Source organism: Pseudorca crassidens, chromosome 5 (assembly GCF_039906515.1).
Source record: "Pseudorca crassidens isolate mPseCra1 chromosome 5, mPseCra1.hap1, whole genome shotgun sequence".
In the NCBI taxonomy this organism is placed as follows: domain Eukaryota; kingdom Metazoa; phylum Chordata; class Mammalia; order Artiodactyla; family Delphinidae; genus Pseudorca; species Pseudorca crassidens.
This window is the reverse complement of record NC_090300.1, coordinates 39,633,901-39,661,226: the sequence shown is the minus strand read 5'-3', so window position 1 is coordinate 39,661,226 and position 27,326 is coordinate 39,633,901.

Sequence of the window (27,326 nt, the reverse complement as noted above, 5' to 3'; positions counted from 1 at the left end):
TCTTGTGTCTCTTCTGGTGCTTGAGAAAGTACACGTACGTGGGGCTGCGTTCAACTTTGATGCCGGGACCTTAGGAGAAACGTTGGATTGTCCCTAGTTGAACGAAGAATCCTCGTAGCCTCAAAGGTGCCTAAACACAGCGTTCCGCTAGTCTTCCCTTGCATGCTGGAACGTGTCTCAAAGGAAAGGGTGCTATGCAAGAAAGAAGAAAGGTCTTTCCACTTCCTTGCCTGAGGCGTGCCAGAGCCCCCTTCGCATAAAGGGCAGACCACACTGGTCACGAAGATCCCAACAAGGTCCGGGAACGGCATCCACAGTGCCTGCAGGCATGCAGCATTTGCCCAGAAGCCTTAGTCAAAGCAGTGGCTTGACGCTAGGGTGCTGGTTCAGGACTCCTGGGTCCTCACCACCTCGCATGGAAAAACACTGTGTACCCAATGTGTACCCAATTCTTAGGGGACCCAACCAAATACAGGTACCTGGGCCCTTCGGATCGTTTCTCTGCAAGAAGAATGAAAGGCGACACTCTGCTCCCTTCGCTGCCCGTCTAGACTGCCGAGCTTTCAAAAGTCCTCCCGAACACAGGCCTAGCAGGTCTTCGGTGTTATGCCAATGATCCCCACGGCTGAACCACTGCTGCTATGAAGAAACACTGTGTTTACGGTTCATGCTGGGAACACTTCCCTGCCGCCTCTCTCTCTCTCTCTCTCTCTCTCTCTCTCTCTCTCTCTCTCTCTCTCTCTGCCAAGCAGAAGGTCGACTTCAGAGGCAGCCTGACAAACGTACAATTTGCCCCTGAACGCTACCCCGGGTTTTGTAAGACACAAGGACAGTTTGGCGCATTCCCGGGAATTACGTCGTTGAGGCCATTCAGCCCACGCAGGACTACCCTGGTGCCAAAGTCTTATCAGCGAAGGTCCAGGGTGCTGCTTGAGTCTCTTTCTGTGGGTCAGAAACTACAAGTGCATGTGCTGGGTTCAATTTTGATACTGGTTACCTAAAGCCAAGAGCATTATTTGCCCGGCGGGAGAGCTGAAAGTGCGGCCTCAAAGTGTCCTGAGAAACAGTGCGGTTCCTCGTGTTCTCTTCACAAGTAGAATGGCTATGTGCGGGGAAAGGGAGTTTGCCTAGAGAAACACTCTGTTTACTACGCCGTGCAGGCGGCCTCCGGGCGCCCTCTATCCATCAACGGAACACTCTACTGTTCCACAACGACCCAAGTGAGGTTCAGGTATTCCCTCCACGAATTGACGCGTGCAGAGGTTTTCCAGGAAACCTTAGGCGAGTAGTGCATTGAAGTTAGTATGCCTTTCCTAGGGTCCCCGCTGCCTCACCACGTCCCTTGGAAGAACACTGTGTACCGAAACTCTTCTTGGCCCCCTGAGCACCTTTCCGCTGTCAAAGTCCTCCGGATCACCTCTTTGAACGCAGACTGAGAAGCGACAAAGTCTCCTCTTTGCTGTAGAGCTAGATAGCCACGACATTCAAAAGTGCCCCTGAACAGAGGTGTAGAAGGTCCTAGGTGGCATGCCAGGGGCTCCCACTGCTGACGCTGAGGAGCCATGTGAGACATGGTGCGTAGTGTTCATTCTGGGTGTACTTACCTACCGGCTCTTCCTGGCAAGCTGTAACTCGACCTTTGATGCAGTCTGGAAAATGGACAGTTTCCCCCCCGAACACTGCTAGGCTTTTGGCAGGTTCAGGGAGCACCTAAATCTGATACCTAGCACCTTTAAGAGTTCATGCCATTCGCACAGCACACAACCAACTCCCTGGCTACAAAACTATTCAGAGAAGGTGCCACCGTCCTCCTGGGGTCCCCTTTGGTTCCTGAGAAACTATACGCACGTGGGCTGTGTGCAACTCTGAGACCGGGACCCTTAGAGAACTGTAGTACCTCCCAATGGGAAAGAAGGATCGTTCAGCGTGAAAGCTGCCTAAAATACAGTGCTCTGTCAGTCCATTCTTGCATGCTGGAATGTCTTTGGAAGGAAAGTGGAATTTTCTTGAGAGCGGTGGTGGGTTTCCGCTTCCATCCCTGGGGCATCCCAGAGCCGCCTTTACACAGAAGGAACACGACACTGAGCGCCAAGCTGAAGGCAAGGTCCAGGAATTGCATCCACAAATGCCAGGCAGGCGTGCAGCATTTCCCAGGGAGCCCTACTCAAAGCACTGGCTAAACGCTAGTGGGCTTTTCAGGACTCCTGGGACTCCCGCGCCCTCACCACGTCTCACGGCAACACCATGTGTACCGGTTGTCACGTCTTAGGCGACCCACCGACGTACAGGCACCTAGGCCCTTCGCATCGTCTCTTGGAACGAAGAGTGAATTCAAGGCAAAACACTGCTCTCTTTGTTGCACCGTTGGATTGCCCATCTTTCAAAAGTCCTCCCGAACACGGGTCTGGCAGGTCTTAGGTGGACCGCAAGCGGTCCCCGCTGCTGAACCAGGACGGCAATGAAAACACCCCCTGCTTAGCGTTCGCACTGGGAACACGAAGCTGCCCTCGCTTGCCAAGCAGACCGTCGACTTTAGGCGCAGCCTGACAAACGGACTTGTTGCCCCTGCAACACTGCCTGAGCTCTGGTAGGATAAAAGGACACTTTTTGGCCTCAGCTAAGGAATTACGTCGGTCACGCCTTTCAGCTCCCTGTGTGCCGAAGTTTGATCAGGGAAGGTCCAGGGTGCTCCTTGAGTCTCTTTTCGCCGGTCAGAAGCTACACGTACGTGTGCTGCGTCAAGTCTGACCGAGGGGTCTAATGAGAAAAGCATTATTTTCCCAACGGGAAAGCAGGACACTTGCGGCCTCAGATTTAAGTGAAAAACAGCGTTGTTGCCCGTGCCCTCTTCACAGTGGTAATGCCGAGTGATGGAACGGCAGGTTTCCTAGGCTAACAGACAGTTTCCTACTCGTTACAGGAGGCCTCCAGCAGCCCTTGTTCACATAACGGGAAAGCCAGACCTGTCCCCCAGGCTCAACGTAATGGCAGGGTTTCCACGCACGACTTGACGTGTACAAACGATTTCCATGAACCCTTAGGGAAAGCAGCGCATTAACGCTGGAATGCTTCTCCCAGGGACTCCCTCTGCCCCACCATGTCCCTTTGGAGGAACACTGTGCACTCAATGACTCCCGTTGACCGATTGAGCACCGTTCGGCGACCCAGGTACCTCCGGATCATCTCTTGGAACGCAGTGTGAAAGGCAGCAAACTGTTGCCTTCGTTGGATAGAGAGATTGACAAGTCTTTCAACTGTGCCCCGACCCGAGTTCTGGAAAGTCTTCGGTGTGATGCCAGTGGCTCTCAGGGCTGACCCTGAGCTGCAATGTAACAAGCTCTGTGCTGACTGTTCATTCTCCGCTTACATACCTGCCGTCTCTCCCTGCCCAGCAGAAACTCGACTTTACATGCCGTCCGGAAAACGAACGGTTTCCTCCTGAAGCCTGCTAGTCTTTTGGCAGGTTCAAGGACACCCAGATCTAGCTAGCGCCTTAAAACGCCTATGTCCCTCGGACAGTGCTCATCTCCCTGCGCAAGATATTATTCTGAGAAGGTACCACAGTGCTTCTTGTGTCTCTTCTGGTGCTTGAGAAAGTACACGTACGTGGGGCTGCGTTCAACTTTGATGCCGGGACCTTAGGAGAAACGTTGGATTGTCCCTAGTTGAACGAAGAATCCTCGTAGCCTCAAAGGTGCCTAAACACAGCGTTCCGCTAGTCTTCCCTTGCATGCTGGAACGTGTCTCAAAGGAAAGGGTGCTATGCAAGAAAGAAGAAAGGTCTTTCCACTTCCTTGCCTGAGGCGTGCCAGAGCCCCCTTCGCATAAAGGGCAGACCACACTGGTCACGAAGATCCCAACAAGGTCCGGGAACGGCATCCACAGTGCCTGCAGGCATGCAGCATTTGCCCAGAAGCCTTAGTCAAAGCAGTGGCTTGACGCTAGGGTGCTGGTTCAGGACTCCTGGGTCCTCACCACCTCGCATGGAAAAACACTGTGTACCCAATGTGTACCCAATTCTTAGGGGACCCAACCAAATACAGGTACCTGGGCCCTTCGGATCGTTTCTCTGCAAGAAGAATGAAAGGCGACACTCTGCTCCCTTCGCTGCCCGTCTAGACTGCCGAGCTTTCAAAAGTCCTCCCGAACACAGGCCTAGCAGGTCTTCGGTGTTATGCCAATGATCCCCACGGCTGAACCACTGCTGCTATGAAGAAACACTGTGTTTACGGTTCATGCTGGGAACACTTCCCTGCCGCCTCTCTCTCTCTCTCTCTCTCTCTCTGCCAAGCAGAAGGTCGACTTCAGAGGCAGCCTGACAAACGTACAATTTGCCCCTGAACGCTACCCCGGGTTTTGTAAGACACAAGGACAGTTTGGCGCATTCCCGGGAATTACGTCGTTGAGGCCATTCAGCCCACGCAGGACTACCCTGGTGCCAAAGTCTTATCAGCGAAGGTCCAGGGTGCTGCTTGAGTCTCTTTCTGTGGGTCAGAAACTACAAGTGCATGTGCTGGGTTCAATTTTGTTACTGGTTACCTAAAGCCAAGAGCATTATTTTCCCGGCGGGAGAGCTGAAAGTGCGGCCTCAAAGTGTCCTGAGAAACAGTGCGGTTCCTCGTGTTCTCTTCACAAGTAGAATGGCTATGTGCGGGGAAAGGGAGTTTGCCTAGAGAAACACTCTGTTTACTACGCCGTGCAGGCGGCCTCCGGGCGCCCTCTATCCATCAACGGAACACTCTACTGTTCCACAACGACCCAAGTGAGGTTCAGGTATTCCCTCCACGAATTGACGCGTGCAGAGGTTTTCCAGGAAACCTTAGGCGAGTAGTGCATTGAAGTTAGTATGCCTTTCCTAGGGTCCCCGCTGCCTCACCACGTCCCTTGGAAGAACACTGTGTACCGAAACTCTTCTTGGCCCCCTGAGCACCTTTCCGCTGTCAAAGTCCTCCGGATCACCTCTTTGAACGCAGACTGAGAAGCGACAAAGTCTCCTCTTTGCTGTAGAGCTAGATAGCCACGACATTCAAAAGTGCCCCTGAACAGAGGTGTAGAAGGTCCTAGGTGGCATGCCAGGGGCTCCCACTGCTGACGCTGAGGAGCCATGTGAGACACGGTGCGTAGTGTTCATTCTGGGTGTACTTACCTACCGGCTCTTCCTGGCAAGCTGTAACTCGACCTTTGATGCAGTCTGGAAAATGGACAGTTTCCCCCCCGAACACTGCTAGGCTTTTGGCAGGTTCAGGGAGCACCTAAATCTGATACCTAGCACCTTTAAGAGTTCATGCCATTCGCACAGCACACAACCAACTCCCTGGCTACAAAACTATTCAGAGAAGGTGCCACCGTCCTCCTGGGGTCCCCTTTGGTTCCTGAGAAACTATACGCACGTGGGCTGTGTGCAACTCTGAGACCGGGACCCTTAGAGAACTGTAGTACCTCCCAATGGGAAAGAAGGATCGTTCAGCGTGAAAGCTGCCTAAAATACAGTGCTCTGTCAGTCCATTCTTGCATGCTGGAATGTCTTTGGAAGGAAAGTGGAATTTTCTTGAGAGCGGTGGTGGGTTTCCGCTTCCATCCCTGGGGCATCCCAGAGCCGCCTTTACACAGAAGGAACACGACACTGAGCGCCAAGCTGAAGGCAAGGTCCAGGAATTGCATCCACAAATGCCAGGCAGGCGTGCAGCATTTCCCAGGGAGCCCTACTCAAAGCACTGGCTAAACGCTAGTGGGCTTTTCAGGACTCCTGGGACTCCCGCGCCCTCACCACGTCTCACGGCAACACCATGTGTACCGGTTGTCACGTCTTAGGCGACCCACCGACGTACAGGCACCTAGGCCCTTCGCATCGTCTCTTGGAACGAAGAGTGAATTCAAGGCAAAACACTGCTCTCTTTGTTGCACCGTTGGATTGCCCATCTTTCAAAAGTCCTCCCGAACACGGGTCTGGCAGGTCTTAGGTGGACCGCAAGCGGTCCCCGCTGCTGAACCAGGACGGCAATGAAAACACCCCCTGCTTAGCGTTCGCACTGGGAACACGAAGCTGCCCTCGCTTGCCAAGCAGACCGTCGACTTTAGGCGCAGCCTGACAAACGGACTTGTTGCCCCTGCAACACTGCCTGAGCTCTGGTAGGATAAAAGGACACTTTTTGGCCTCAGCTAAGGAATTACGTTGGTCACGCCTTTCAGCTCCCTGTGTGCCGAAGTTTGATCAGGGAAGGTCCAGGGTGCTCCTTGAGTCTCTTTTCGCCGGTCAGAAGCTACACGTACGTGTGCTGCGTCAAGTCTGACCGAGGGGTCTAATGAGAAAAGCATTATTTTCCCAACGGGAAAGCAGGACACTTGCGGCCTCAGATTTAAGTGAAAAACAGCGTTGTTGCCCGTGCCCTCTTCACAGTGGTAATGCCGAGTGATGGAACGGCAGGTTTCCTAGGCTAACAGACAGTTTCCTACTCGTTACAGGAGGCCTCCAGCAGCCCTTGTTCACATAACGGGAAAGCCAGACCTGTCCCCCAGGCTCAACGTAATGGCAGGGTTTCCACGCACGACTTGACGTGTACAAACGATTTCCATGAACCCTTAGGGAAAGCAGCGCATTAACGCTGGAATGCTTCTCCCAGGGACTCCCTCTGCCCCACCATGTCCCTTTGGAGGAACACTGTGCACTCAATGACTCCCGTTGACCGATTGAGCACCGTTCGGCGACCCAGGTACCTCCGGATCATCTCTTGGAACGCAGTGTGAAAGGCAGCAAACTGTTGCCTTCGTTGGATAGAGAGATTGACAAGTCTTTCAACTGTGCCCCGACCCGAGTTCTGGAAAGTCTTCGGTGTGATGCCAGTGGCTCTCAGGGCTGACCCTGAGCTGCAATGTAACAAGCTCTGTGCTGACTGTTCATTCTCCGCTTACATACCTGCCGTCTCTCCCTGCCCAGCAGAAACTCGACTTTACATGCCGTCCGGAAAACGAACGGTTTCCTCCTGAAGCCTGCTAGTCTTTTGGCAGGTTCAAGGACACCCAGATCTAGCTAGCGCCTTAAAACGCCTATGTCCCTCGGACAGTGCTCATCTCCCTGCGCAAGATATTATTCTGAGAAGGTACCACAGTGCTTCTTGTGTCTCTTCTGGTGCTTGAGAAAGTACACGTACGTGGGGCTGCGTTCAACTTTGATGCCGGGACCTTAGGAGAAACGTTGGATTGTCCCTAGTTGAACGAAGAATCCTCGTAGCCTCAAAGGTGCCTAAACACAGCGTTCCGCTAGTCTTCCCTTGCATGCTGGAACGTGTCTCAAAGGAAAGGGTGCTATGCAAGAAAGAAGAAAGGTCTTTCCACTTCCTTGCCTGAGGCGTGCCAGAGCCCCCTTCGCATAAAGGGCAGACCACACTGGTCACGAAGATCCCAACAAGGTCCGGGAACGGCATCCACAGTGCCTGCAGGCATGCAGCATTTGCCCAGAAGCCTTAGTCAAAGCAGTGGCTTGACGCTAGGGTGCTGGTTCAGGACTCCTGGGTCCTCACCACCTCGCATGGAAAAACACTGTGTACCCAATGTGTACCCAATTCTTAGGGGACCCAACCAAATACAGGTACCTGGGCCCTTCGGATCGTTTCTCTGCAAGAAGAATGAAAGGCGACACTCTGCTCCCTTCGCTGCCCGTCTAGACTGCCGAGCTTTCAAAAGTCCTCCCGAACACAGGCCTAGCAGGTCTTCGGTGTTATGCCAATGATCCCCACGGCTGAACCACTGCTGCTATGAAGAAACACTGTGTTTACGGTTCATGCTGGGAACACTTCCCTGCCGCCTCTCTCTCTCTCTCTCTCTCTCTCTGCCAAGCAGAAGGTCGACTTCAGAGGCAGCCTGACAAACGTACAATTTGCCCCTGAACGCTACCCCGGGTTTTGTAAGACACAAGGACAGTTTGGCGCATTCCCGGGAATTACGTCGTTGAGGCCATTCAGCCCACGCAGGACTACCCTGGTGCCAAAGTCTTATCAGCGAAGGTCCAGGGTGCTGCTTGAGTCTCTTTCTGTGGGTCAGAAACTACAAGTGCATGTGCTGGGTTCAATTTTGTTACTGGTTACCTAAAGCCAAGAGCATTATTTTCCCGGCGGGAGAGCTGAAAGTGCGGCCTCAAAGTGTCCTGAGAAACAGTGCGGTTCCTCGTGTTCTCTTCACAAGTAGAATGGCTATGTGCGGGGAAAGGGAGTTTGCCTAGAGAAACACTCTGTTTACTACGCCGTGCAGGCGGCCTCCGGGCGCCCTCTATCCATCAACGGAACACTCTACTGTTCCACAACGACCCAAGTGAGGTTCAGGTATTCCCTCCACGAATTGACGCGTGCAGAGGTTTTCCAGGAAACCTTAGGCGAGTAGTGCATTGAAGTTAGTATGCCTTTCCTAGGGTCCCCGCTGCCTCACCACGTCCCTTGGAAGAACACTGTGTACCGAAACTCTTCTTGGCCCCCTGAGCACCTTTCCGCTGTCAAAGTCCTCCGGATCACCTCTTTGAACGCAGACTGAGAAGCGACAAAGTCTCCTCTTTGCTGTAGAGCTAGATAGCCACGACATTCAAAAGTGCCCCTGAACAGAGGTGTAGAAGGTCCTAGGTGGCATGCCAGGGGCTCCCACTGCTGACGCTGAGGAGCCATGTGAGACACGGTGCGTAGTGTTCATTCTGGGTGTACTTACCTACCGGCTCTTCCTGGCAAGCTGTAACTCGACCTTTGATGCAGTCTGGAAAATGGACAGTTTCCCCCCCGAACACTGCTAGGCTTTTGGCAGGTTCAGGGAGCACCTAAATCTGATACCTAGCACCTTTAAGAGTTCATGCCATTCGCACAGCACACAACCAACTCCCTGGCTACAAAACTATTCAGAGAAGGTGCCACCGTCCTCCTGGGGTCCCCTTTGGTTCCTGAGAAACTATACGCACGTGGGCTGTGTGCAACTCTGAGACCGGGACCCTTAGAGAACTGTAGTACCTCCCAATGGGAAAGAAGGATCGTTCAGCGTGAAAGCTGCCTAAAATACAGTGCTCTGTCAGTCCATTCTTGCATGCTGGAATGTCTTTGGAAGGAAAGTGGAATTTTCTTGAGAGCGGTGGTGGGTTTCCGCTTCCATCCCTGGGGCATCCCAGAGCCGCCTTTACACAGAAGGAACACGACACTGAGCGCCAAGCTGAAGGCAAGGTCCAGGAATTGCATCCACAAATGCCAGGCAGGCGTGCAGCATTTCCCAGGGAGCCCTACTCAAAGCACTGGCTAAACGCTAGTGGGCTTTTCAGGACTCCTGGGACTCCCGCGCCCTCACCACGTCTCACGGCAACACCATGTGTACCGGTTGTCACGTCTTAGGCGACCCACCGACGTACAGGCACCTAGGCCCTTCGCATCGTCTCTTGGAACGAAGAGTGAATTCAAGGCAAAACACTGCTCTCTTTGTTGCACCGTTGGATTGCCCATCTTTCAAAAGTCCTCCCGAACACGGGTCTGGCAGGTCTTAGGTGGACCGCAAGCGGTCCCCGCTGCTGAACCAGGACGGCAATGAAAACACCCCCTGCTTAGCGTTCGCACTGGGAACACGAAGCTGCCCTCGCTTGCCAAGCAGACCGTCGACTTTAGGCGCAGCCTGACAAACGGACTTGTTGCCCCTGCAACACTGCCTGAGCTCTGGTAGGATAAAAGGACACTTTTTGGCCTCAGCTAAGGAATTACGTCGGTCACGCCTTTCAGCTCCCTGTGTGCCGAAGTTTGATCAGGGAAGGTCCAGGGTGCTCCTTGAGTCTCTTTTCGCCGGTCAGAAGCTACACGTACGTGTGCTGCGTCAAGTCTGACCGAGGGGTCTAATGAGAAAAGCATTATTTTCCCAACGGGAAAGCAGGACACTTGCGGCCTCAGATTTAAGTGAAAAACAGCGTTGTTGCCCGTGCCCTCTTCACAGTGGTAATGCCGAGTGATGGAACGGCAGGTTTCCTAGGCTAACAGACAGTTTCCTACTCGTTACAGGAGGCCTCCAGCAGCCCTTGTTCACATAACGGGAAAGCCAGACCTGTCCCCCAGGCTCAACGTAATGGCAGGGTTTCCACGCACGACTTGACGTGTACAAACGATTTCCATGAACCCTTAGGGAAAGCAGCGCATTAACGCTGGAATGCTTCTCCCAGGGACTCCCTCTGCCCCACCATGTCCCTTTGGAGGAACACTGTGCACTCAATGACTCCCGTTGACCGATTGAGCACCGTTCGGCGACCCAGGTACCTCCGGATCATCTCTTGGAACGCAGTGTGAAAGGCAGCAAACTGTTGCCTTCGTTGGATAGAGAGATTGACAAGTCTTTCAACTGTGCCCCGACCCGAGTTCTGGAAAGTCTTCGGTGTGATGCCAGTGGCTCTCAGGGCTGACCCTGAGCTGCAATGTAACAAGCTCTGTGCTGACTGTTCATTCTCCGCTTACATACCTGCCGTCTCTCCCTGCCCAGCAGAAACTCGACTTTACATGCCGTCCGGAAAACGAACGGTTTCCTCCTGAAGCCTGCTAGTCTTTTGGCAGGTTCAAGGACACCCAGATCTAGCTAGCGCCTTAAAACGCCTATGTCCCTCGGACAGTGCTCATCTCCCTGCGCAAGATATTATTCTGAGAAGGTACCACAGTGCTTCTTGTGTCTCTTCTGGTGCTTGAGAAAGTACACGTACGTGGGGCTGCGTTCAACTTTGATGCCGGGACCTTAGGAGAAACGTTGGATTGTCCCTAGTTGAACGAAGAATCCTCGTAGCCTCAAAGGTGCCTAAACACAGCGTTCCGCTAGTCTTCCCTTGCATGCTGGAACGTGTCTCAAAGGAAAGGGTGCTATGCAAGAAAGAAGAAAGGTCTTTCCACTTCCTTGCCTGAGGCGTGCCAGAGCCCCCTTCGCATAAAGGGCAGACCACACTGGTCACGAAGATCCCAACAAGGTCCGGGAACGGCATCCACAGTGCCTGCAGGCATGCAGCATTTGCCCAGAAGCCTTAGTCAAAGCAGTGGCTTGACGCTAGGGTGCTGGTTCAGGACTCCTGGGTCCTCACCACCTCGCATGGAAAAACACTGTGTACCCAATGTGTACCCAATTCTTAGGGGACCCAACCAAATACAGGTACCTGGGCCCTTCGGATCGTTTCTCTGCAAGAAGAATGAAAGGCGACACTCTGCTCCCTTCGCTGCCCGTCTAGACTGCCGAGCTTTCAAAAGTCCTCCCGAACACAGGCCTAGCAGGTCTTCGGTGTTATGCCAATGATCCCCACGGCTGAACCACTGCTGCTATGAAGAAACACTGTGTTTACGGTTCATGCTGGGAACACTTCCCTGCCGCCTCTCTCTCTCTCTCTCTCTCTCTCTCTCTCTCTCTCTCTGCCAAGCAGAAGGTCGACTTCAGAGGCAGCCTGACAAACGTACAATTTGCCCCTGAACGCTACCCCGGGTTTTGTAAGACACAAGGACAGTTTGGCGCATTCCCGGGAATTACGTCGTTGAGGCCATTCAGCCCACGCAGGACTACCCTGGTGCCAAAGTCTTATCAGCGAAGGTCCAGGGTGCTGCTTGAGTCTCTTTCTGTGGGTCAGAAACTACAAGTGCATGTGCTGGGTTCAATTTTGATACTGGTTACCTAAAGCCAAGAGCATTATTTTCCCGGCGGGAGAGCTGAAAGTGCGGCCTCAAAGTGTCCTGAGAAACAGTGCGGTTCCTCGTGTTCTCTTCACAAGTAGAATGGCTATGTGCGGGGAAAGGGAGTTTGCCTAGAGAAACACTCTGTTTACTACGCCGTGCAGGCGGCCTCCGGGCGCCCTCTATCCATCAACGGAACACTCTACTGTTCCACAACGACCCAAGTGAGGTTCAGGTATTCCCTCCACGAATTGACGCGTGCAGAGGTTTTCCAGGAAACCTTAGGCGAGTAGTGCATTGAAGTTAGTATGCCTTTCCTAGGGTCCCCGCTGCCTCACCACGTCCCTTGGAAGAACACTGTGTACCGAAACTCTTCTTGGCCCCCTGAGCACCTTTCCGCTGTCAAAGTCCTCCGGATCACCTCTTTGAACGCAGACTGAGAAGCGACAAAGTCTCCTCTTTGCTGTAGAGCTAGATAGCCACGACATTCAAAAGTGCCCCTGAACAGAGGTGTAGAAGGTCCTAGGTGGCATGCCAGGGGCTCCCACTGCTGACGCTGAGGAGCCATGTGAGACACGGTGCGTAGTGTTCATTCTGGGTGTACTTACCTACCGGCTCTTCCTGGCAAGCTGTAACTCGACCTTTGATGCAGTCTGGAAAATGGACAGTTTCCCCCCCGAACACTGCTAGGCTTTTGGCAGGTTCAGGGAGCACCTAAATCTGATACCTAGCACCTTTAAGAGTTCATGCCATTCGCACAGCACACAACCAACTCCCTGGCTACAAAACTATTCAGAGAAGGTGCCACCGTCCTCCTGGGGTCCCCTTTGGTTCCTGAGAAACTATACGCACGTGGGCTGTGTGCAACTCTGAGACCGGGACCCTTAGAGAACTGTAGTACCTCCCAATGGGAAAGAAGGATCGTTCAGCGTGAAAGCTGCCTAAAATACAGTGCTCTGTCAGTCCATTCTTGCATGCTGGAATGTCTTTGGAAGGAAAGTGGAATTTTCTTGAGAGCGGTGGTGGGTTTCCGCTTCCATCCCTGGGGCATCCCAGAGCCGCCTTTACACAGAAGGAACACGACACTGAGCGCCAAGCTGAAGGCAAGGTCCAGGAATTGCATCCACAAATGCCAGGCAGGCGTGCAGCATTTCCCAGGGAGCCCTACTCAAAGCACTGGCTAAACGCTAGTGGGCTTTTCAGGACTCCTGGGACTCCCGCGCCCTCACCACGTCTCACGGCAACACCATGTGTACCGGTTGTCACGTCTTAGGCGACCCACCGACGTACAGGCACCTAGGCCCTTCGCATCGTCTCTTGGAACGAAGAGTGAATTCAAGGCAAAACACTGCTCTCTTTGTTGCACCGTTGGATTGCCCATCTTTCAAAAGTCCTCCCGAACACGGGTCTGGCAGGTCTTAGGTGGACCGCAAGCGGTCCCCGCTGCTGAACCAGGACGGCAATGAAAACACCCCCTGCTTAGCGTTCGCACTGGGAACACGAAGCTGCCCTCGCTTGCCAAGCAGACCGTCGACTTTAGGCGCAGCCTGACAAACGGACTTGTTGCCCCTGCAACACTGCCTGAGCTCTGGTAGAATAAAAGGACACTTTTTGGCCTCAGCTAAGGAATTACGTCGGTCACGCCTTTCAGCTCCCTGTGTGCCGAAGTTTGATCAGGGAAGGTCCAGGGTGCTCCTTGAGTCTCTTTTCGCCGGTCAGAAGCTACACGTACGTGTGCTGCGTCAAGTCTGACCGAGGGGTCTAATGAGAAAAGCATTATTTTCCCAACGGGAAAGCAGGACACTTGCGGCCTCAGATTTAAGTGAAAAACAGCGTTGTTGCCCGTGCCCTCTTCACAGTGGTAATGCCGAGTGATGGAACGGCAGGTTTCCTAGGCTAACAGACAGTTTCCTACTCGTTACAGGAGGCCTCCAGCAGCCCTTGTTCACATAACGGGAAAGCCAGACCTGTCCCCCAGGCTCAACGTAATGGCAGGGTTTCCACGCACGACTTGACGTGTACAAACGATTTCCATGAACCCTTAGGGAAAGCAGCGCATTAACGCTGGAATGCTTCTCCCAGGGACTCCCTCTGCCCCACCATGTCCCTTTGGAGGAACACTGTGCACTCAATGACTCCCGTTGACCGATTGAGCACCGTTCGGCGACCCAGGTACCTCCGGATCATCTCTTGGAACGCAGTGTGAAAGGCAGCAAACTGTTGCCTTCGTTGGATAGAGAGATTGACAAGTCTTTCAACTGTGCCCCGACCCGAGTTCTGGAAAGTCTTCGGTGTGATGCCAGTGGCTCTCAGGGCTGACCCTGAGCTGCAATGTAACAAGCTCTGTGCTGACTGTTCATTCTCCGCTTACATACCTGCCGTCTCTCCCTGCCCAGCAGAAACTCGACTTTACATGCCGTCCGGAAAACGAACGGTTTCCTCCTGAAGCCTGCTAGTCTTTTGGCAGGTTCAAGGACACCCAGATCTAGCTAGCGCCTTAAAACGCCTATGTCCCTCGGACAGTGCTCATCTCCCTGCGCAAGATATTATTCTGAGAAGGTACCACAGTGCTTCTTGTGTCTCTTCTGGTGCTTGAGAAAGTACACGTACGTGGGGCTGCGTTCAACTTTGATGCCGGGACCTTAGGAGAAACGTTGGATTGTCCCTAGTTGAACGAAGAATCCTCGTAGCCTCAAAGGTGCCTAAACACAGCGTTCCGCTAGTCTTCCCTTGCATGCTGGAACGTGTCTCAAAGGAAAGGGTGCTATGCAAGAAAGAAGAAAGGTCTTTCCACTTCCTTGCCTGAGGCGTGCCAGAGCCCCCTTCGCATAAAGGGCAGACCACACTGGTCACGAAGATCCCAACAAGGTCCGGGAACGGCATCCACAGTGCCTGCAGGCATGCAGCATTTGCCCAGAAGCCTTAGTCAAAGCAGTGGCTTGACGCTAGGGTGCTGGTTCAGGACTCCTGGGTCCTCACCACCTCGCATGGAAGAACACTGTGTACCCAATGTGTACCCAATTCTTAGGGGACCCAACCAAATACAGGTACCTGGGCCCTTCGGATCGTTTCTCTGCAAGAAGAATGAAAGGCGACACTCTGCTCCCTTCGCTGCCCGTCTAGACTGCCGAGCTTTCAAAAGTCCTCCCGAACACAGGCCTAGCAGGTCTTCGGTGTTATGCCAATGATCCCCACGGCTGAACCACTGCTGCTATGAAGAAACACTGTGTTTATGGTTCATGCTGGGAACACTTCCCTGCCGCCTCTCTCTCTCTCTCTCTCTCTCTCTCTCTCTCTGCCAAGCAGAAGGTCGACTTCAGAGGCAGCCTGACAAACGTACAATTTGCCCCTGAACGCTACCCCGGGTTTTGTAAGACACAAGGACAGTTTGGCGCATTCCCGGGAATTACGTCGTTGAGGCCATTCAGCCCACGCAGGACTACCCTGGTGCCAAAGTCTTATCAGCGAAGGTCCAGGGTGCTGCTTGAGTCTCTTTCTGTGGGTCAGAAACTACAAGTGCATGTGCTGGGTTCAATTTTGTTACTGGTTACCTAAAGCCAAGAGCATTATTTTCCCGGCGGGAGAGCTGAAAGTGCGGCCTCAAAGTGTCCTGAGAAACAGTGCGGTTCCTCGTGTTCTCTTCACAAGTAGAATGGCTATGTGCGGGGAAAGGGAGTTTGCCTAGAGAAACACTCTGTTTACTACACCGTGCAGGCGGCCTCCGGGCGCCCTCTATCCATCAACGGAACACTCTACTGTTCCACAACGACCCAAGTGAGGTTCAGGTATTCCCTCCACGAATTGACGCGTGCAGAGGTTTTCCAGGAAACCTTAGGCGAGTAGTGCATTGAAGTTAGTATGCCTTTCCTAGGGTCCCCGCTGCCTCACCACGTCCCTTGGAAGAACACTGTGTACCGAAACTCTTCTTGGCCCCCTGAGCACCTTTCCGCTGTCAAAGTCCTCCGGATCACCTCTTTGAACGCAGACTGAGAAGCGACAAAGTCTCCTCTTTGCTGTAGAGCTAGATAGCCACGACATTCAAAAGTGCCCCTGAACAGAGGTGTAGAAGGTCCTAGGTGGCATGCCAGGGGCTCCCACTGCTGACGCTGAGGAGCCATGTGAGACACGGTGCGTAGTGTTCATTCTGGGTGTACTTACCTACCGGCTCTTCCTGGCAAGCTGTAACTCGACCTTTGATGCAGTCTGGAAAATGGACAGTTTCCCCCCCGAACACTGCTAGGCTTTTGGCAGGTTCAGGGAGCACCTAAATCTGATACCTAGCACCTTTAAGAGTTCATGCCATTCGCACAGCACACAACCAACTCCCTGGCTACAAAACTATTCAGAGAAGGTGCCACCGTCCTCCTGGGGTCCCCTTTGGTTCCTGAGAAACTATACGCACGTGGGCTGTGTGCAACTCTGAGACCGGGACCCTTAGAGAACTGTAGTACCTCCCAATGGGAAAGAAGGATCGTTCAGCGTGAAAGCTGCCTAAAATACAGTGCTCTGTCAGTCCATTCTTGCATGCTGGAATGTCTTTGGAAGGAAAGTGGAATTTTCTTGAGAGCGGTGGTGGGTTTCCGCTTCCATCCCTGGGGCATCCCAGAGCCGCCTTTACACAGAAGGAACACGACACTGAGCGCCAAGCTGAAGGCAAGGTCCAGGAATTGCATCCACAAATGCCAGGCAGGCGTGCAGCATTTCCCAGGGAGCCCTACTCAAAGCACTGGCTAAACGCTAGTGGGCTTTTCAGGACTCCTGGGACTCCCGCGCCCTCACCACGTCTCACGGCAACACCATGTGTACCGGTTGTCACGTCTTAGGCGACCCACCGACGTACAGGCACCTAGGCCCTTCGCATCGTCTCTTGGAACGAAGAGTGAATTCAAGGCAAAACACTGCTCTCTTTGTTGCACCGTTGGATTGCCCATCTTTCAAAAGTCCTCCCGAACACGGGTCTGGCAGGTCTTAGGTGGACCGCAAGCGGTCCCCGCTGCTGAACCAGGACGGCAATGAAAACACCCCCTGCTTAGCGTTCGCACTGGGAACACGAAGCTGCCCTCGCTTGCCAAGCAGACCGTCGACTTTAGGCGCAGCCTGACAAACGGACTTGTTGCCCCTGCAACACTGCCTGAGCTCTGGTAGGATAAAAGGACACTTTTTGGCCTCAGCTAAGGAATTACGTCGGTCACGCCTTTCAGCTCCCTGTGTGCCGAAGTTTGATCAGGGAAGGTCCAGGGTGCTCCTTGAGTCTCTTTTCGCCGGTCAGAAGCTACACGTACGTGTGCTGCGTCAAGTCTGACCGAGGGGTCTAATGAGAAAAGCATTATTTTCCCAACGGGAAAGCAGGACACTTGCGGCCTCAGATTTAAGTGAAAAACAGCGTTGTTGCCCGTGCCCTCTTCACAGTGGTAATGCCGAGTGATGGAACGGCAGGTTTCCTAGGCTAACAGACAGTTTCCTACTCGTTACAGGAGGCCTCCAGCAGCCCTTGTTCACATAACGGGAAAGCCAGACCTGTCCCCCAGGCTCAACGTAATGGCAGGGTTTCCACGCACGACTTGACGTGTACAAACGATTTCCATGAACCCTTAGGGAAAGCAGCGCATTAACGCTGGAATGCTTCTCCCAGGGACTCCCTCTGCCCCACCATGTCCCTTTGGAGGAACACTGTGCACTCAATGACTCCCGTTGACCGATTGAGCACCGTTCGGCGACCCAGGTACCTCCGGATCATCTCTTGGAACGCAGTGTGAAAGGCAGCAAACTGTTGCCTTCGTTGGATAGAGAGATTGACAAGTCTTTCAACTGTGCCCCGACCCGAGTTCTGGAAAGTCTTCGGTGTGATGCCAGTGGCTCTCAGGGCTGACCCTGAGCTGCAATGTAACAAGCTCTGTGCTGACTGTTCATTCTCCGCTTACATACCTGCCGTCTCTCCCTGCCCAGCAGAAACTCGACTTTACATGCCGTCCGGAAAACGAACGGTTTCCTCCTGAAGCCTGCTAGTCTTTTGGCAGGTTCAAGGACACCCAGATCTAGCTAGCGCCTTAAAACGCCTATGTCCCTCGGACAGTGCTCATCTCCCTGCGCAAGATATTATTCTGAGAAGGTACCACAGTGCTTCTTGTGTCTCTTCTGGTGCTTGAGAAAGTACACGTACGTGGGGCTGCGTTCAACTTTGATGCCGGGACCTTAGGAGAAACGTTGGATTGTCCCTAGTTGAACGAAGAATCCTCGTAGCCTCAAAGGTGCCTAAACACAGCGTTCCGCTAGTCTTCCCTTGCATGCTGGAACGTGTCTCAAAGGAAAGGGTGCTATGCAAGAAAGAAGAAAGGTCTTTCCACTTCCTTGCCTGAGGCGTGCCAGAGCCCCCTTCGCATAAAGGGCAGACCACACTGGTCACGAAGATCCCAACAAGGTCCGGGAACGGCATCCACAGTGCCTGCAGGCATGCAGCATTTGCCCAGAAGCCTTAGTCAAAGCAGTGGCTTGACGCTAGGGTGCTGGTTCAGGACTCCTAGGACTCCTGGGTCCTCACCACCTCGCATGGAAGAACACTGTGTACCCAATGTGTACCCAATTCTTAGGGGACCCAACCAAATACAGGTACCTGGGCCCTTCGGATCGTTTCTCTGCAAGAAGAATGAAAGGCGACACTCTGCTCCCTTCGCTGCCCGTCTAGACTGCCGAGCTTTCAAAAGTCCTCCCGAACACAGGCCTAGCAGGTCTTCGGTGTTATGCCAATGATCCCCACGGCTGAACCACTGCTGCTATGAAGAAACACTGTGTTTACGGTTCATGCTGGGAACACTTCCCTGCCGCCTCTCTCTCTCTCTCTCTCTCTCTCTCTCTCTCTCTCTCTCTCTGCCAAGCAGAAGGTCGACTTCAGAGGCAGCCTGACAAACGTACAATTTGCCCCTGAACGCTACCCCGGGTTTTGTAAGACACAAGGACAGTTTGGCGCATTCCCGGGAATTACGTCGTTGAGGCCATTCAGCCCACGCAGGACTACCCTGGTGCCAAAGTCTTATCAGCGAAGGTCCAGGGTGCTGCTTGAGTCTCTTTCTGTGGGTCAGAAACTACAAGTGCATGTGCTGGGTTCAATTTTGTTACTGGTTACCTAAAGCCAAGAGCATTATTTTCCCGGCGGGAGAGCTGAAAGTGCGGCCTCAAAGTGTCCTGAGAAACAGTGCGGTTCCTCGTGTTCTCTTCACAAGTAGAATGGCTATGTGCGGGGAAAGGGAGTTTGCCTAGAGAAACACTCTGTTTACTACGCCGTGCAGGCGGCCTCCGGGCGCCCTCTATCCATCAACGGAACACTCTACTGTTCCACAACGACCCAAGTGAGGTTCAGGTATTCCCTCCACGAATTGACGCGTGCAGAGGTTTTCCAGGAAACCTTAGGCGAGTAGTGCATTGAAGTTAGTATGCCTTTCCTAGGGTCCCCGCTGCCTCACCACGTCCCTTGGAAGAACACTGTGTACCGAAACTCTTCTTGGCCCCCTGAGCACCTTTCCGCTGTCAAAGTCCTCCGGATCACCTCTTTGAATGCAGACTGAGAAGCGACAAAGTCTCCTCTTTGCTGTAGAGCTAGATAGCCACGACATTCAAAAGTGCCCCTGAACAGAGGTGTAGAAGGTCCTAGGTGGCATGCCAGGGGCTCCCACTGCTGACGCTGAGGAGCCATGTGAGACACGGTGCGTAGTGTTCATTCTGGGTGTACTTACCTACCGGCTCTTCCTGGCAAGCTGTAACTCGACCTTTGATGCAGTCTGGAAAATGGACAGTTTCCCCCCCGAACACTGCTAGGCTTTTGGCAGGTTCAGGGAGCACCTAAATCTGATACCTAGCACCTTTAAGAGTTCATGCCATTCGCACAGCACACAACCAACTCCCTGGCTACAAAACTATTCAGAGAAGGTGCCACCGTCCTCCTGGGGTCCCCTTTGGTTCCTGAGAAACTATACGCACGTGGGCTGTGTGCAACTCTGAGACCGGGACCCTTAGAGAACTGTAGTACCTCCCAATGGGAAAGAAGGATCGTTCAGCGTGAAAGCTGCCTAAAATACAGTGCTCTGTCAGTCCATTCTTGCATGCTGGAATGTCTTTGGAAGGAAAGTGGAATTTTCTTGAGAGCGGTGGTGGGTTTCCGCTTCCATCCCTGGGGCATCCCAGAGCCGCCTTTACACAGAAGGAACACGACACTGAGCGCCAAGCTGAAGGCAAGGTCCAGGAATTGCATCCACAAATGCCAGGCAGGCGTGCAGCATTTCCCAGGGAGCCCTACTCAAAGCACTGGCTAAACGCTAGTGGGCTTTTCAGGACTCCTGGGACTCCCGCGCCCTCACCACGTCTCACGGCAACACCATGTGTACCGGTTGTCACGTCTTAGGCGACCCACCGACGTACAGGCACCTAGGCCCTTCGCATCGTCTCTTGGAACGAAGAGTGAATTCAAGGCAAAACACTGCTCTCTTTGTTGCACCGTTGGATTGCCCATCTTTCAAAAGTCCTCCCGAACACGGGTCTGGCAGGTCTTAGGTGGACCGCAAGCGGTCCCCGCTGCTGAACCAGGACGGCAATGAAAACACCCCCTGCTTAGCGTTCGCACTGGGAACACGAAGCTGCCCTCGCTTGCCAAGCAGACCGTCGACTTTAGGCGCAGCCTGACAAACGGACTTGTTGCCCCTGCAACACTGCCTGAGCTCTGGTAGGATAAAAGGACACTTTTTGGCCTCAGCTAAGGAATTACGTCGGTCACGCCTTTCAGCTCCCTGTGTGCCGAAGTTTGATCAGGGAAGGTCCAGGGTGCTCCTTGAGTCTCTTTTCGCCGGTCAGAAGCTACACGTACGTGTGCTGCGTCAAGTCTGACCGAGGGGTCTAATGAGAAAAGCATTATTTTCCCAACGGGAAAGCAGGACACTTGCGGCCTCAGATTTAAGTGAAAAACAGCGTTGTTGCCCGTGCCCTCTTCACAGTGGTAATGCCGAGTGATGGAACGGCAGGTTTCCTAGGCTAACAGACAGTTTCCTACTCGTTACAGGAGGCCTCCAGCAGCCCTTGTTCACATAACGGGAAAGCCAGACCTGTCCCCCAGGCTCAACGTAATGGCAGGGTTTCCACGCACGACTTGACATGTACAAACGATTTCCATGAACCCTTAGGGAAAGCAGCGCATTAACGCTGGAATGCTTCTCCCAGGGACTCCCTCTGCCCCACCATGTCCCTTTGGAGGAACACTGTGCACTCAATGACTCCCGTTGACCGATTGAGCACCGTTCGGCGACCCAGGTACCTCCGGATCATCTCTTGGAACGCAGTGTGAAAGGCAGCAAACTGTTGCCTTCGTTGGATAGAGAGATTGACAAGTCTTTCAACTGTGCCCCGACCCGAGTTCTGGAAAGTCTTCGGTGTGATGCCAGTGGCTCTCAGGGCTGACCCTGAGCTGCAATGTAACAAGCTCTGTGCTGACTGTTCATTCTCCGCTTACATACCTGCCGTCTCTCCCTGCCCAGCAGAAACTCGACTTTACATGCCGTCCGGAAAACGAACGGTTTCCTCCTGAAGCCTGCTAGTCTTTTGGCAGGTTCAAGGACACCCAGATCTAGCTAGCGCCTTAAAACGCCTATGTCCCTCGGACAGTGCTCATCTCCCTGCGCAAGATATTATTCTGAGAAGGTACCACAGTGCTTCTTGTGTCTCTTCTGGTGCTTGAGAAAGTACACGTACGTGGGGCTGCGTTCAACTTTGATGCCGGGACCTTAGGAGAAACGTTGGATTGTCCCTAGTTGAACGAAGAATCCTCGTAGCCTCAAAGGTGCCTAAACACAGCGTTCCGCTAGTCTTCCCTTGCATGCTGGAACGTGTCTCAAAGGAAAGGGTGCTATGCAAGAAAGAAGAAAGGTCTTTCCACTTCCTTGCCTGAGGCGTGCCAGAGCCCCCTTCGCATAAAGGGCAGACCACACTGGTCACGAAGATCCCAACAAGGTCCGGGAACGGCATCCACAGTGCCTGCAGGCATGCAGCATTTGCCCAGAAGCCTTAGTCAAAGCAGTGGCTTGACGCTAGGGTGCTGGTTCAGGACTCCTGGGTCCTCACCACCTCGCATGGAAAAACACTGTGTACCCAATGTGTACCCAATTCTTAGGGGACCCAACCAAATACAGGTACCTGGGCCCTTCGGATCGTTTCTCTGCAAGAAGAATGAAAGGCGACACTCTGCTCCCTTCGCTGCCCGTCTAGACTGCCGAGCTTTCAAAAGTCCTCCCGAACACAGGCCTAGCAGGTCTTCGGTGTTATGCCAATGATCCCCACGGCTGAACCACTGCTGCTATGAAGAAACACTGTGTTTACGGTTCATGCTGGGAACACTTCCCTGCCGCCTCTCTCTCTCTCTCTCTCTCTCTCTCTCTCTCTCTCTCTCTCTCTCTCTGCCAAGCAGAAGGTCGACTTCAGAGGCAGCCTGACAAACGTACAATTTGCCCCTGAACGCTACCCCGGGTTTTGTAAGACACAAGGACAGTTTGGCGCATTCCCGGGAATTACGTCGTTGAGGCCATTCAGCCCACGCAGGACTACCCTGGTGCCAAAGTCTTATCAGCGAAGGTCCAGGGTGCTGCTTGAGTCTCTTTCTGTGGGTCAGAAACTACAAGTGCATGTGCTGGGTTCAATTTTGTTACTGGTTACCTAAAGCCAAGAGCATTATTTTCCCGGCGGGAGAGCTGAAAGTGCGGCCTCAAAGTGTCCTGAGAAACAGTGCGGTTCCTCGTGTTCTCTTCACAAGTAGAATGGCTATGTGCGGGGAAAGGGAGTTTGCCTAGAGAAACACTCTGTTTACTACGCCGTGCAGGCGGCCTCCGGGCGCCCTCTATCCATCAACGGAACACTCTACTGTTCCACAATGACCCAAGTGAGGTTCAGGTATTCCCTCCACGAATTGACGCGTGCAGAGGTTTTCCAGGAAACCTTAGGCGAGTAGTGCATTGAAGTTAGTATGCCTTTCCTAGGGTCCCCGCTGCCTCACCACGTCCCTTGGAAGAACACTGTGTACCGAAACTCTTCTTGGCCCCCTGAGCACCTTTCCGCTGTCAAAGTCCTCCGGATCACCTCTTTGAACGCAGACTGAGAAGCGACAAAGTCTCCTCTTTGCTGTAGAGCTAGATAGCCACGACATTCAAAAGTGCCCCTGAACAGAGGTGTAGAAGGTCCTAGGTGGCATGCCAGGGGCTCCCACTGCTGACGCTGAGGAGCCATGTGAGACACGGTGCGTAGTGTTCATTCTGGGTGTACTTACCTACCGGCTCTTCCTGGCAAGCTGTAACTCGACCTTTGATGCAGTCTGGAAAATGGACAGTTTCCCCCCCGAACACTGCTAGGCTTTTGGCAGGTTCAGGGAGCACCTAAATCTGATACCTAGCACCTTTAAGAGTTCATGCCATTCGCACAGCACACAACCAACTCCCTGGCTACAAAACTATTCAGAGAAGGTGCCACCGTCCTCCTGGGGTCCCCTTTGGTTCCTGAGAAACTATACGCACGTGGGCTGTGTGCAACTCTGAGACCGGGACCCTTAGAGAACTGTAGTACCTCCCAATGGGAAAGAAGGATCGTTCAGCGTGAAAGCTGCCTAAAATACAGTGCTCTGTCAGTCCATTCTTGCATGCTGGAATGTCTTTGGAAGGAAAGTGGAATTTTCTTGAGAGCGGTGGTGGGTTTCCGCTTCCATCCCTGGGGCATCCCAGAGCCGCCTTTACACAGAAGGAACACGACACTGAGCGCCAAGCTGAAGGCAAGGTCCAGGAATTGCATCCACAAATGCCAGGCAGGCGTGCAGCATTTCCCAGGGAGCCCTACTCAAAGCACTGGCTAAACGCTAGTGGGCTTTTCAGGACTCCTGGGACTCCCGCGCCCTCACCACGTCTCACGGCAACACCATGTGTACCGGTTGTCACGTCTTAGGCGACCCACCGACGTACAGGCACCTAGGCCCTTCGCATCGTCTCTTGGAACGAAGAGTGAATTCAAGGCAAAACACTGCTCTCTTTGTTGCACCGTTGGATTGCCCATCTTTCAAAAGTCCTCCCGAACACGGGTCTGGCAGGTCTTAGGTGGACCGCAAGCGGTCCCCGCTGCTGAACCAGGACGGCAATGAAAACACCCCCTGCTTAGCGTTCGCACTGGGAACACGAAGCTGCCCTCGCTTGCCAAGCAGACCGTCGACTTTAGGCGCAGCCTGACAAACGGACTTGTTGCCCCTGCAACACTGCCTGAGCTCTGGTAGGATAAAAGGACACTTTTTGGCCTCAGCTAAGGAATTACGTCGGTCACGCCTTTCAGCTCCCTGTGTGCCGAAGTTTGATCAGGGAAGGTCCAGTGTGCTCCTTGAGTCTCTTTTCGCCGGTCAGAAGCTACACGTACGTGTGCTGCGTCAAGTCTGACCGAGGGGTCTAATGAGAAAAGCATTATTTTCCCAACGGGAAAGCAGGACACTTGCGGCCTCAGATTTAAGTGAAAAACAGCGTTGTTGCCCGTGCCCTCTTCACAGTGGTAATGCCGAGTGATGGAACGGCAGGTTTCCTAGGCTAACAGACAGTTTCCTACTCGTTACAGGAGGCCTCCAGCAGCCCTTGTTCACATAACGGGAAAGCCAGACCTGTCCCCCAGGCTCAACGTAATGGCAGGGTTTCCACGCACGACTTGACGTGTACAAACGATTTCCATGAACCCTTAGGGAAAGCAGCGCATTAACGCTGGAATGCTTCTCCCAGGGACTCCCTCTGCCCCACCATGTCCCTTTGGAGGAACACTGTGCACTCAATGACTCCCGTTGACCGATTGAGCACCGTTCGGCGACCCAGGTACCTCCGGATCATCTCTTGGAACGCAGTGTGAAAGGCAGCAAACTGTTGCCTTCGTTGGATAGAGAGATTGACAAGTCTTTCAACTGTGCCCCGACCCGAGTTCTGGAAAGTCTTCGGTGTGATGCCAGTGGCTCTCAGGGCTGACCCTGAGCTGCAATGTAACAAGCTCTGTGCTGACTGTTCATTCTCCGCTTACATACCTGCCGTCTCTCCCTGCCCAGCAGAAACTCGACTTTACATGCCGTCCGGAAAACGAACGGTTTCCTCCTGAAGCCTGCTAGTCTTTTGGCAGGTTCAAGGACACCCAGATCTAGCTAGCGCCTTAAAACGCCTATGTCCCTCGGACAGTGCTCATCTCCCTGCGCAAGATATTATTCTGAGAAGGTACCACAGTGCTTCTTGTGTCTCTTCTGGTGCTTGAGAAAGTACACGTACGTGGGGCTGCGTTCAACTTTGATGCCGGGACCTTAGGAGAAACGTTGGATTGTCCCTAGTTGAACGAAGAATCCTCGTAGCCTCAAAGGTGCCTAAACACAGCGTTCTGCTAGTCTTCCCTTGCATGCTGGAATGTGTCTCAAAGGAAAGGGTGCTATGCAAGAAAGAAGAAAGGTCTTTCCACTTCCTTGCCTGAGGCGTGCCAGAGCCCCCTTCGCATAAAGGGCAGACCACACTGGTCACGAAGATCCCAACAAGGTCCGGGAACGGCATCCACAGTGCCTGCAGGCATGCAGCATTTGCCCAGAAGCCTTAGTCAAAGCAGTGGCTTGACGCTAGGGTGCTGGTTCAGGACTCCTAGGACTCCTGGGTCCTCACCACCTCGCATGGAAAAACACTGTGTACCCAATGTGTACCCAATTCTTAGGGGACCCAACCAAATACAGGTACCTGGGCCCTTCGGATCGTTTCTCTGCAAGAAGAATGAAAGGCGACACTCTGCTCCCTTCGCTGCCCGTCTAGACTGCCGAGCTTTCAAAAGTCCTCCCGAACACAGGCCTAGCAGGTCTTCGGTGTTATGCCAATGATCCCCACGGCTGAACCACTGCTGCTATGAAGAAACACTGTGTTTACGGTTCATGCTGGGAACACTTCCCTGCCGCCTCTCTCTCTCTCTCTCTCTCTCTCTCTCTCTCTCTCTCTCTCTCTCTCTCTGCCAAGCAGAAGGTCGACTTCAGAGGCAGCCTGACAAACGTACAATTTGCCCCTGAACGCTACCCCGGGTTTTGTAAGACACAAGGACAGTTTGGCGCATTCCCGGGAATTACGTCGTTGAGGCCATTCAGCCCACGCAGGACTACCCTGGTGCCAAAGTCTTATCAGCGAAGGTCCAGGGTGCTGCTTGAGTCTCTTTCTGTGGGTCAGAAACTACAAGTGCATGTGCTGGGTTCAATTTTGTTACTGGTTACCTAAAGCCAAGAGCATTATTTTCCCGGCGGGAGAGCTGAAAGTGCGGCCTCAAAGTGTCCTGAGAAACAGTGCGGTTCCTCGTGTTCTCTTCACAAGTAGAATGGCTATGTGCGGGGAAAGGGAGTTTGCCTAGAGAAACACTCTGTTTACTACGCCGTGCAGGCGGCCTCCGGGCGCCCTCTATCCATCAACGGAACACTCTACTGTTCCACAACGACCCAAGTGAGGTTCAGGTATTCCCTCCACGAATTGACGCGTGCAGAGGTTTTCCAGGAAACCTTAGGCGAGTAGTGCATTGAAGTTAGTATGCCTTTCCTAGGGTCCCCGCTGCCTCACCACGTCCCTTGGAAGAACACTGTGTACCGAAACTCTTCTTGGCCCCCTGAGCACCTTTCCGCTGTCAAAGTCCTCCGGATCACCTCTTTGAACGCAGACTGAGAAGCGACAAAGTCTCCTCTTTGCTGTAGAGCTAGATAGCCACGACATTCAAAAGTGCCCCTGAACAGAGGTGTAGAAGGTCCTAGGTGGCATGCCAGGGGCTCCCACTGCTGACGCTGAGGAGCCATGTGAGACACGGTGCGTAGTGTTCATTCTGGGTGTACTTACCTACCGGCTCTTCCTGGCAAGCTGTAACTCGACCTTTGATGCAGTCTGGAAAATGGACAGTTTCCCCCCCGAACACTGCTAGGCTTTTGGCAGGTTCAGGGAGCACCTAAATCTGATACCTAGCACCTTTAAGAGTTCATGCCATTCGCACAGCACACAACCAACTCCCTGGCTACAAAACTATTCAGAGAAGGTGCCACCGTCCTCCTGGGGTCCCCTTTGGTTCCTGAGAAACTATACGCACGTGGGCTGTGTGCAACTCTGAGACCGGGACCCTTAGAGAACTGTAGTACCTCCCAATGGGAAAGAAGGATCGTTCAGCGTGAAAGCTGCCTAAAATACAGTGCTCTGTCAGTCCATTCTTGCATGCTGGAATGTCTTTGGAAGGAAAGTGGAATTTTCTTGAGAGCGGTGGTGGGTTTCCGCTTCCATCCCTGGGGCATCCCAGAGCCGCCTTTACACAGAAGGAACACGACACTGAGCGCCAAGCTGAAGGCAAGGTCCAGGAATTGCATCCACAAATGCCAGGCAGGCGTGCAGCATTTCCCAGGGAGCCCTACTCAAAGCACTGGCTAAACGCTAGTGGGCTTTTCAGGACTCCTGGGACTCCCGCGCCCTCACCACGTCTCACGGCAACACCATGTGTACCGGTTGTCACGTCTTAGGCGACCCACCGACGTACAGGCACCTAGGCCCTTCGCATCGTCTCTTGGAACGAAGAGTGAATTCAAGGCAAAACACTGCTCTCTTTGTTGCACCGTTGGATTGCCCATCTTTCAAAAGTCCTCCCGAACACGGGTCTGGCAGGTCTTAGGTGGAC